The sequence below is a fragment of the Brassica napus genome, chromosome C4, assembly GCF_020379485.1.
Source record: "Brassica napus cultivar Da-Ae chromosome C4, Da-Ae, whole genome shotgun sequence".
Classification (NCBI taxonomy): domain Eukaryota; kingdom Viridiplantae; phylum Streptophyta; class Magnoliopsida; order Brassicales; family Brassicaceae; genus Brassica; species Brassica napus.
In genome coordinates, this window is record NC_063447.1 from 23,855,869 (window position 1) to 23,864,901 (window position 9,033).

At 29.2% G+C, this 9,033-nt stretch overlaps 1 long non-coding RNA gene across 1 annotated transcript; it reads right to left on the bottom strand.

Annotated features, from left to right (window-relative positions):
- Positions 1 to 550: 550 nt before the first annotated feature.
- On the bottom strand, positions 551 to 8,798 carry LOC106396004. Its single transcript, XR_002657653.2, has 3 exons — positions 2,221 to 8,798; positions 1,838 to 2,111; positions 551 to 1,769 (listed from the first exon to the last, which is right to left on the bottom strand). It is a non-coding gene; the product is annotated as an uncharacterized LOC106396004 (long non-coding RNA).
- Between the last annotated feature and the right edge of the window lie 235 nt (positions 8,799 to 9,033).

Below are 9,033 nucleotides of genomic sequence, written 5' to 3' on the forward strand. Positions count from 1 at the left end.
AGATGGTAACACCGTATGGTTAGTTGTTTGGTTAGTTCTAAACTGACCCACCTGACCCAAATTAATATAAAATTGATCCAGTCGTTTGTTCTCTTCATCTCCATTACTACAACCTAGTTTCCCCACCTTCTGCTGCTCCAATTCCATACGAAGGAAATTGACAAAGACAATTAGTTCAATTATTTCTTTCTTCTTTTCTTGGGTTTCATCTCGTGCTTCAAGCAAAGCCCTCTTTGGCCAACCATTGACTTTTTCTTTATCAAGCCACTCACAGTAAGAATAATACTTATTACCTTCTTCTTGATGACACAACAAAACATGTTACAACCCATCTCATTACTAGTAAAACATCCCAAAAATCATTTGTTCGATCTACACCTTGTATAATTCACACTCAAAGAACCTTCGGCCTAAATTCTTGTCTGTCCAAGCCGTTAAAACATTTTCTGACAACCGACAAGCATACAATTTGCGACCACAATAACCTTTGGTCCTAGTGTTTTTTGATGACCCCGATTTTAGATCTATCTATCAAACAACCGGTCAATTACTCACATCTCATCTCTCAATCAAGCAAAAACCAAACATCTCTTTAGTGGTTCCGCGAATCTTACATGTTTAGCTCTGTGGAATGGTGTCCCTTCACTTTGATTTGTTTTGATTTTGGGTCTCTGGTTTTCTTCGACGTTGAGGATGAAGAAGAATGAAGCAACCGGTTAAGATCATATTTGATTGGGTTATGTCGGATTTCTTTAATTTGGGTCGATGTCGGATTTTAATTGGGGCCCAATAACACTCTTATCTTAAAAATGGGCTGAGTTTTATTTTTATTTGGGTTGTGTGGGTCGGTTTTAAACTAACCAAACGGCTAATCACACGGTGTTACCATCTCCGACGTCCATGTGACGATTTCCTACTATTTAAGTTAAGGTAATGATGTTGGCTACATAACAACATAAAATACAAGGATGTTAGCATACATACCATATACTTCGTGTAGTTGAGTGTGTATTTCTTTACTTTGCGTGGTCAGCCATGTGTTGGTCAATACTTCAGATAGCTGGCTATCATTTTTTCCTTTTGATAATTGCGTTTCAAGTTTAATTATGGATATGCTTGCTTATGAAGTTTAAACAATATTATTTTATTTTGAAGTTTAGATAATGTTTCTTAGATTTATGGAGTTCTTATTGGGTAGTTTCAACTTGTTTATGTTTTTTTTTTGCCTCTTAGCGGACCACTTCTAAATCATTCTACCAAGCTTTTGTTAATGAAACTTGTTTAAATTTGCCAATTTTATGAACTAGAGTGTGTACTTTGAAATTACAAACAAGTATGTAAAACCAAACCCGAAGTTAAAATAAATTCAACTGGATATGCGGTGTCTCATTATAACCCAATCGTACCAGAAAAACTTCAAACCAAATCGGAACCGTACTGTAAGAATATCCAAATGGGTCAAATTTCATGTGCAGAAAATGAAACCTGATTGAGTCCGAATCGAACTTGATTGGATACCAAGTTGCCAATGCCTACATATTTGCATACACATGCAAATAATAAATGTCAAAATCAGATGATTTGGTTTTAATTAGCTTATATAACTCTTAACTCATGCCCCAAATCTGTCATGTCTTGCAATGTATAAAACATTGTCTATGAATGATGCAAACTTGACATATGTTTAAAGCCACACATTTGACCTTCCCTTGATGCCAATTAGTATCCAAAACGATCATTCAGAGAGGTCCGTCCATCACCAGATTGTCCTGTCACATTACTCATTAGCATTATCACCATGTGGATTTGATTAAAAAAACATAGTATATCGCCTTACCTTGAGGAGGTACCCATGATGAATCATCATCCGTCTTCTTTTTCTTTCTACTAGGGCCACTCTCTTCACTTTTACTAATTTCTTGATGTCCTACAGAATGTTTCAACAAGAGAGCGACTGCATCTTCAGCTATCTCATATTGCGTCCGATGTTGTATTATCCATCCTCCTGTTTTAACGATCACCATGTTGCTATCAACCTCCGTGACAGGCTTTGTCTCCATCTTATCCTTCTCTCCCGAAAGCTGTTCATTCTTTTCTTGAAAGTCTTCCTCCTAAACAACCATATACCAAAAGCAAATCAAAAGGACAGGAACATATACCAAAGATGTCAGAAACTATCAATCGCAGCCAAAAGTATTCTAGAACAAAATAATATCTTACACGGGGTAAAATTTTCGCACTGGATTCTGAAATTACTGCTTCCGTTGTGTCAAGATCAGGTGGGTTAGGGTTTCTGGGAGAGAGAGGTTTCATCGTTTGGGCGGAGGATTCCTGGCTCTTTAAAACCGGTTTAGCGTTTGGTTCAGGCTCGGGATCATGGGTTAGGTTTCGCGGCAGAGGAGGATTCATCGGTGATGTGATAATCATGATTTGATTGATTTGTGTAGACTTCTTCGATACTTCAAGTTATGCACAAATTTATCAGGGATTTGTATGGATTTATATTAGTTACTTTTTCCTTTATTTTTGTAAAGTAAATATATGATCAATATTTTTTTCAAAGAATTTCCAAAATATATTTTCTTTCCAATTATATGCTTATTTGCTTTTTTAAAAATGTTTATTTGCTAAAAGGAAAATTATAATGATATTTACATAATTAGGTTATATGTTAAAATATATATTATATTAACAGTTCTAGCTAGATTATGTTTGTCTATAAATTCTTTTGTTTTTTGGTTTTAATTTATTAACTAAAACATTATTAATGAAAATATAATTATTAAAAGTAAATAGTTAAAATATATAATATTATTTGAGAAATTACTTCTTACATGTATTAACATTAATACTCATAATGATTATTTATATATATATTTTTAATGAATTAAAATTAGGTGAATTTGTCAAAAAATATGACTCAAAACTTGATTTTAACCCCAAAAGTATACCCAAACTTGAATCAAATGTAAAACTAACCTAAAAAGCTAGTGAAATTACAACCAGTCCCTTATGACAAAAAAAAAAAACAGAATTAATTTTTACGAATGTAACCCTATAATACATCTTAAAAATCTTCTCATATTGTACATCTTAAAAATAATTTATAAATTTTATAAAAAATATTCTGATGAGGGCAAAATTGAAATCATGTGATTATAAACATTTGTAAATGATATAAATTAAAATCTAATAAAATTGAATTGTTTTCAACATAGATGAGTGAATGTGTTGTGTCATGGTATTCTTGAATAAGGGTTTGGTAACATATATTGTACTATTATAAAGAAGACTTACCATAAGACTTTTATTGAAGTCTTCCAAAAATTCTTCTAGTGAGACTTATGTATTGTTTGATTTTTTGTGAGTTTGACTAAGTTTTTTTGAGAAATATTCTCTCCTAGTTTTTAGTTAATTTGACTAAGTTTTTTGTGTTGTCCTGATTTGTTATGAGTGGGTAGAATGGTTAAAAAGATTTCTTGGTATGTTTTATCAATAATTTTAATAATGTCAATTACTTTTGAGTAAAGATAAACATATTTAACAAATTCTTTTGATTAACATCTCTTCAAGTTTACAAAATATTTCACAACTAAAATAGTACACATACAAATCATAAAACAGACCATAGAATACTTCAGAAGTGTCTTCCGAGTGTCTTCCAAGAGTCTTCTGAGAAGTCTTTTAAAGTGTGACTCAGATCTGAAAAATCTGCATATTCAAAAGCATTCAAAAGGATTCAAAACAAAGAAAACTTTAGAAATATTTTTTTTAAGCTAAATAAGACACAAAACAGTCACATTGGGTTGAATCTATAACTTTTTAAAATCTAATATATAAAATACTCAAAAGATATATCCAAAATTTGTACCACTATGGACATAAGACTTCAGAAGTTACTGAAAACTTCGTGGGAAGTCTTCTAGCATTAAATGCATTAGAAGACTACTAAGAACTCTTTCAAAATCTATCTCAGACCTGAAAAAACCTGCAAATTCAAAAACATTCAAATAGCTTCAAAACAAAGAAAAATTTCAAAAATAAAAATTTTATGCTTAAATAATAAACAAAACATTCACCTTAGGTTGAATCTATTGCTTTTTAGATAACATATAAACACACACAAAATTTGATGTTCAAATAGATCTACCTTTAAAGGAGTGAAAGATGAGAACCATGTGATGAAAAACCTGTAAAAAGAAGATGAATTAGCGAGAAGATATAAGAAAAAAAAATGAGAAATGGATATAAAGTTTGGTATTTTGATGTTCAAATAGATTAGAGAGAGGTTGGAGAGTTTTAGAGTGAGAATTTATATTTTTGTTGCAACCATTTGAGATGAAGAAAGAGAATGTGTAAATTTTCTTTATATATGAAGATAAAAATTCCAATTAGATTAAATATTTTCGATACTGAAGACTTTTCTCTTAGAATCTAGACCATAAAATCAAATAACTAACTAAATAGCAAAAAACACTTCATTAAACTAAAATTCAACTCTTAAAGTTTTTAATAGGAAAAATGATTGCTTGCTACACAAAGTATTGGCCATCACATGGCTAACAATGCAAACTAAACTAATTTATACTTAGCTACACAAAGTATATGTTATGCATGACAATATCCCTAACTTAATGATGTCATGTAGTTAACATCACGAGTTTAATTTCATTCATCCAAAAATTGATGTGGACGCCAGCGACAGTTTAAATAACTCGTTTCATCAATTAAAATATAACCAATCTGACCGTAATTTAAATTAAATTAGATATTAATCCGCGTTTAAAAGCGTAAGATTATTTTTAACTAAATTTAATTTACAAAATCAATTTGTTTTAATATTTTTTGATAATTAGTATTTTAGCATTTGAAAACTATATAATTATATCATTTATATTTATATTAAATTTAAACCTTATATAAGATATTATTTTATTTTTTAATTATAAAACTTATTTGACGTCAATCTGACATTTTCTTTGTTTAAAACCTATTTGATGTCAACTTAAACCCAATATTATCTCGCGTATATAGTTATTAATTGTATACTTTTTAGAATAAAAGTAATCTAATAATACAAATCTAATATAAGTTTTACTAAGTTTAAATGAATGAAAATTTTTGTTTATGAAAATATAAATAAAATAATTCATTAATTTAATTAATTTTGTACTAAACAAATAAAATGTTAGAGGCAATAAATAGACATCAAATAATTTTTATAATAAAAAAAATTATCAGATAAGTATATATCACATAATTAATCAAACGAATTACAGAACTATTATTAAAATTCAATAACAAAACATATTAGAATAATTAAAAACAAAATTAAACAATCCTATATAACTTTCATATTTAATATAAATAAAATAATCTAATTATATAGTTATCAAATACACTAAAACAAAAAGGCTAAAACACTACTTATAAAAAAATATTAAAAAATATTGATTTTGTAAATTAAATTTTGTTAAAAATATTCTTACACTTTTAAAATGCGGATTAAAACCCAATTTTAGTTAAATTACGGTTAGATTGATTATATTTTAATTGATGAAACGAAATATTTAAACGGTCTCTGACATCTACATCAGCTTTTGAATGAATGAAATTAACTTGTGATGTTAACTACATAACATCATTAAGTTGAGGGATGTTGTCATGCATAACATATACTTCGTGTAGCGTATACATTACTTTAGTTTGCATAGTTAGCCATGTGATGACCGATACTTCATGTAGTCAGCAGTCATTTTTTCTTTTTAATATACACAAAACTAAACACATAAATGTCAAATTTAATTGTTTTTAAGTTAAAATTTCAAAATGTAACCATAAAAATACCAATAATACTATAACTTGTTTTACCAAACCCTAAGCAAAAGACTATCATGACTCAATCTACATTCATTCATCTATGTTGAAAATAATTCAATTTTAATAAAATTAAACTTACATATTTAGAAATGTTTATATTTTACATGATTTGGACTTTTTCCCTACCAAAATATAATTTATAAATTACTTTTAAAATGTAATACATGAGAAGACTTCTCGAAGACTTCTAGAAAACTTCGCTTTAGACGGGAAACATATATTCTACAAAAATTTAGATGGAAAAACTAAATTTTACTAATATTTAGGCGGAAACATGTTAGAAAACTTCTTGGAAAGTCTTCCAATCTCGAAGTTTTCCAAACCCTAACCTAATCAAATAACTAACTAAATAGCAAAAAATAATTCATTAAACTTAAAATCAATTTATAGAGTGTTTAATATACACAAAACTAAACAAATGTAGGTTAATTTTTTTTGTAAGTTAAGATTCCAAAATCTAACCCTAAATAATAACAATACTTTAAAATATTTACCATAACTTAAACCAAAGACTATCACGATTAAATCTACATTCACTCATCTATGTTAAAAATAATTGAATTTTAGTAAAACTAAATTTCTATCATTTAGAAATGTTTATTAATACATCATTTCAATTTTTTTCCTTTCAAAATATTTTTTATAAAATTTATTAATTACTGTTAAGATCTAATACGTGAGAAGACTTCCCCTGGAAGGTTTCTGGAAGACTTCGATTTATGCGGAAAACCTAAATTCTTCTAAAATTTAGGCGGAATATGTCAGAAGGCTTCTTGGAAAGTCTTCTGTGAGTCCTCTAGGCCCTATAATCAAATAACTAAGCAAAAAAAAACACTTGCTTAAACTTAAAAGATACTTAGAAAGTGTTTAAATCAAGTTATTAGATAGTCACTAAACACATTTATGTCAAATTAAAAAAACAAAAAAAAATAAGATTTCAAAATCTAACCCTAAAAATACCAACAATATTATAACATATATTACCAAACTCTACACTAATGACTATCATGACTCAATCCGTATTTACTCATCTATGTTGAAAATAATTCAATTTTAGTAAAACTAAATTTACATCATTTATATATTTTTATTATTACATGATTCCGTTTTATTCTCCATCAAAATACTTATTTTAAAGATCAACTGAACGGGAAGACTTACAACAAAGTCTTCTCTGAGAATACTTCCTTGTAAGTCTTCTCCGAGAATACTTCCTTGTAAGTCTTCTCACACGGAGGGCTATAATGGTAAAACTCAATACATGTTTTTTGTTTCGTCATAAGGAGGCTGTTGTAATTTCAGTAGCCTTTTAGGTTACTTTTGCATTTGATTGAATTTGGAGCACTATTCCAAATCAAGTTTTGAGTCATTTTTGCGAATTTTTCCTAAACTATTTGCATCACAACTTTTAGAGTCACTATTTTATGTGAAGAAAAATTATTTTACATAGTTTATGATCAATGAAAATATTGAAAATAAATGATGTAAAACTATCCTCTCTTTTTTTGGTAGTGTGGGTTTTAGCAATGTCTTAAAAGTTCAATTTTTTTAAAATGTATAATTAAATAAGTGTTTATTAGTCAGCCAAAATGGAAATAAAAAAGATTCCCATGAAACTATACTGTTTGAATTGAATTATAGTATTTATTAATTTATCGAGTATTAATTTATTGAGTTTCTGCTCTATATATGTATCTTCTTCTGTTCAAATATTGGTGGTAGTGCTCAATCGCCATTGTTGACTTAGTAGGAATCTTTGACTTATGCTGGAATTCCTTGTTGCCCTCAAGACCACTATATGCCTCTTTTTAGAGTTATGTACCCTTTGTTGATTTCAAGATAAAATATAAAAATATATATTCTTAGATCTAAAACTATAATCAAATTTAAATTTGACATATTGTTATTTGTACCAAGAAATAAGATAGTTTTACAATTCTTAGTGGTGCAGAGGTTGAATCCCAAGCATCTATATAATTGTTTTGGAATTTATAATCAATAATTTGATGAGGTTTAGTAATGGCATCAAAACATTCTTATCTCTTATATTTTGACAGGTCGATTACAATAAAAGAGGTTAGTACAAGATTACGATTAATTATATGTTATTATTTATTCATAATTCTCTTTGCTAACATATTTTGACATTTTATCATTTTAAGGTAAGACGAATATTACAGACGGAGGAGAGTGATCTAAATGTAAAGTTGCAGTTGTTAAGCAAGTAATTACTCGATTGATTGGTTGAGGTTTTGGTGCTTATAAGAAAATATCTAGATTTAGGATTTTTATTCAGGAAAGTTGGAATTATAATCCTATAGATGCCTAACAAGTTGCATGCATGATATTGTAGAGCTCAACACTTGTAAACGAACCACTAGGCTCTCGCTTTCTAAGTTCGTCTATTGACCAGTGTCGATCGATGATTCTATATGAATATCGATCGATGCACTATTCAAAACGTCGACTGATTATTCTATTTGAATATCGATCGATGATGTTGGTCAAGCGTTAATGCGCGGGTTGAATGTGCTCACTAAGCTCACTAAATCAGCTTTCGCCTTATTCTTAGCAAGAATCTTAGCTCAATTAGAATGGTTTCAGGATGAGATGAAAGCTATCGCTTATATCTAACAATCCTAGGACAAGTTCTAGGTAGCTAATCTAGAATCATGCATTAATGACAATCCTAATGATTAATATCACAACTTAGCAATCTATTGTTGGGGCTAATCCCTCATAACCTATTTAAACCCTAAAATCTAACAAGGGAACTACTCAGACATGGCCAAGTAATTTATAACAACAACAAATAGGTATGAAAATTGCATTAGAATAGTAAATAGATATCAATGAAGTTCCAATCACAAAATAACTTTGGACCTTCTCTCCAATCTACTAAAATCCTACAAAACCTTTGCTGTGAAAATAGTAAAACAAGAAAGCACACTTTGTCTCTAACATGTTAGCAAAGCTTATATAATTAGGTTAAAACTCGCCAGGGGCAATCTTGTAAATTGGTGAAGACTTGGGCTCTAAGTCGGCTGTGACCAAATGGGCTTTCTGCGCGCTTCGATGTCGATCGATGTCAAGATGTGAACATCGATCGATTATTCCTCTTCAATATCGACCAATGGTCGTGCTCGATGGTCA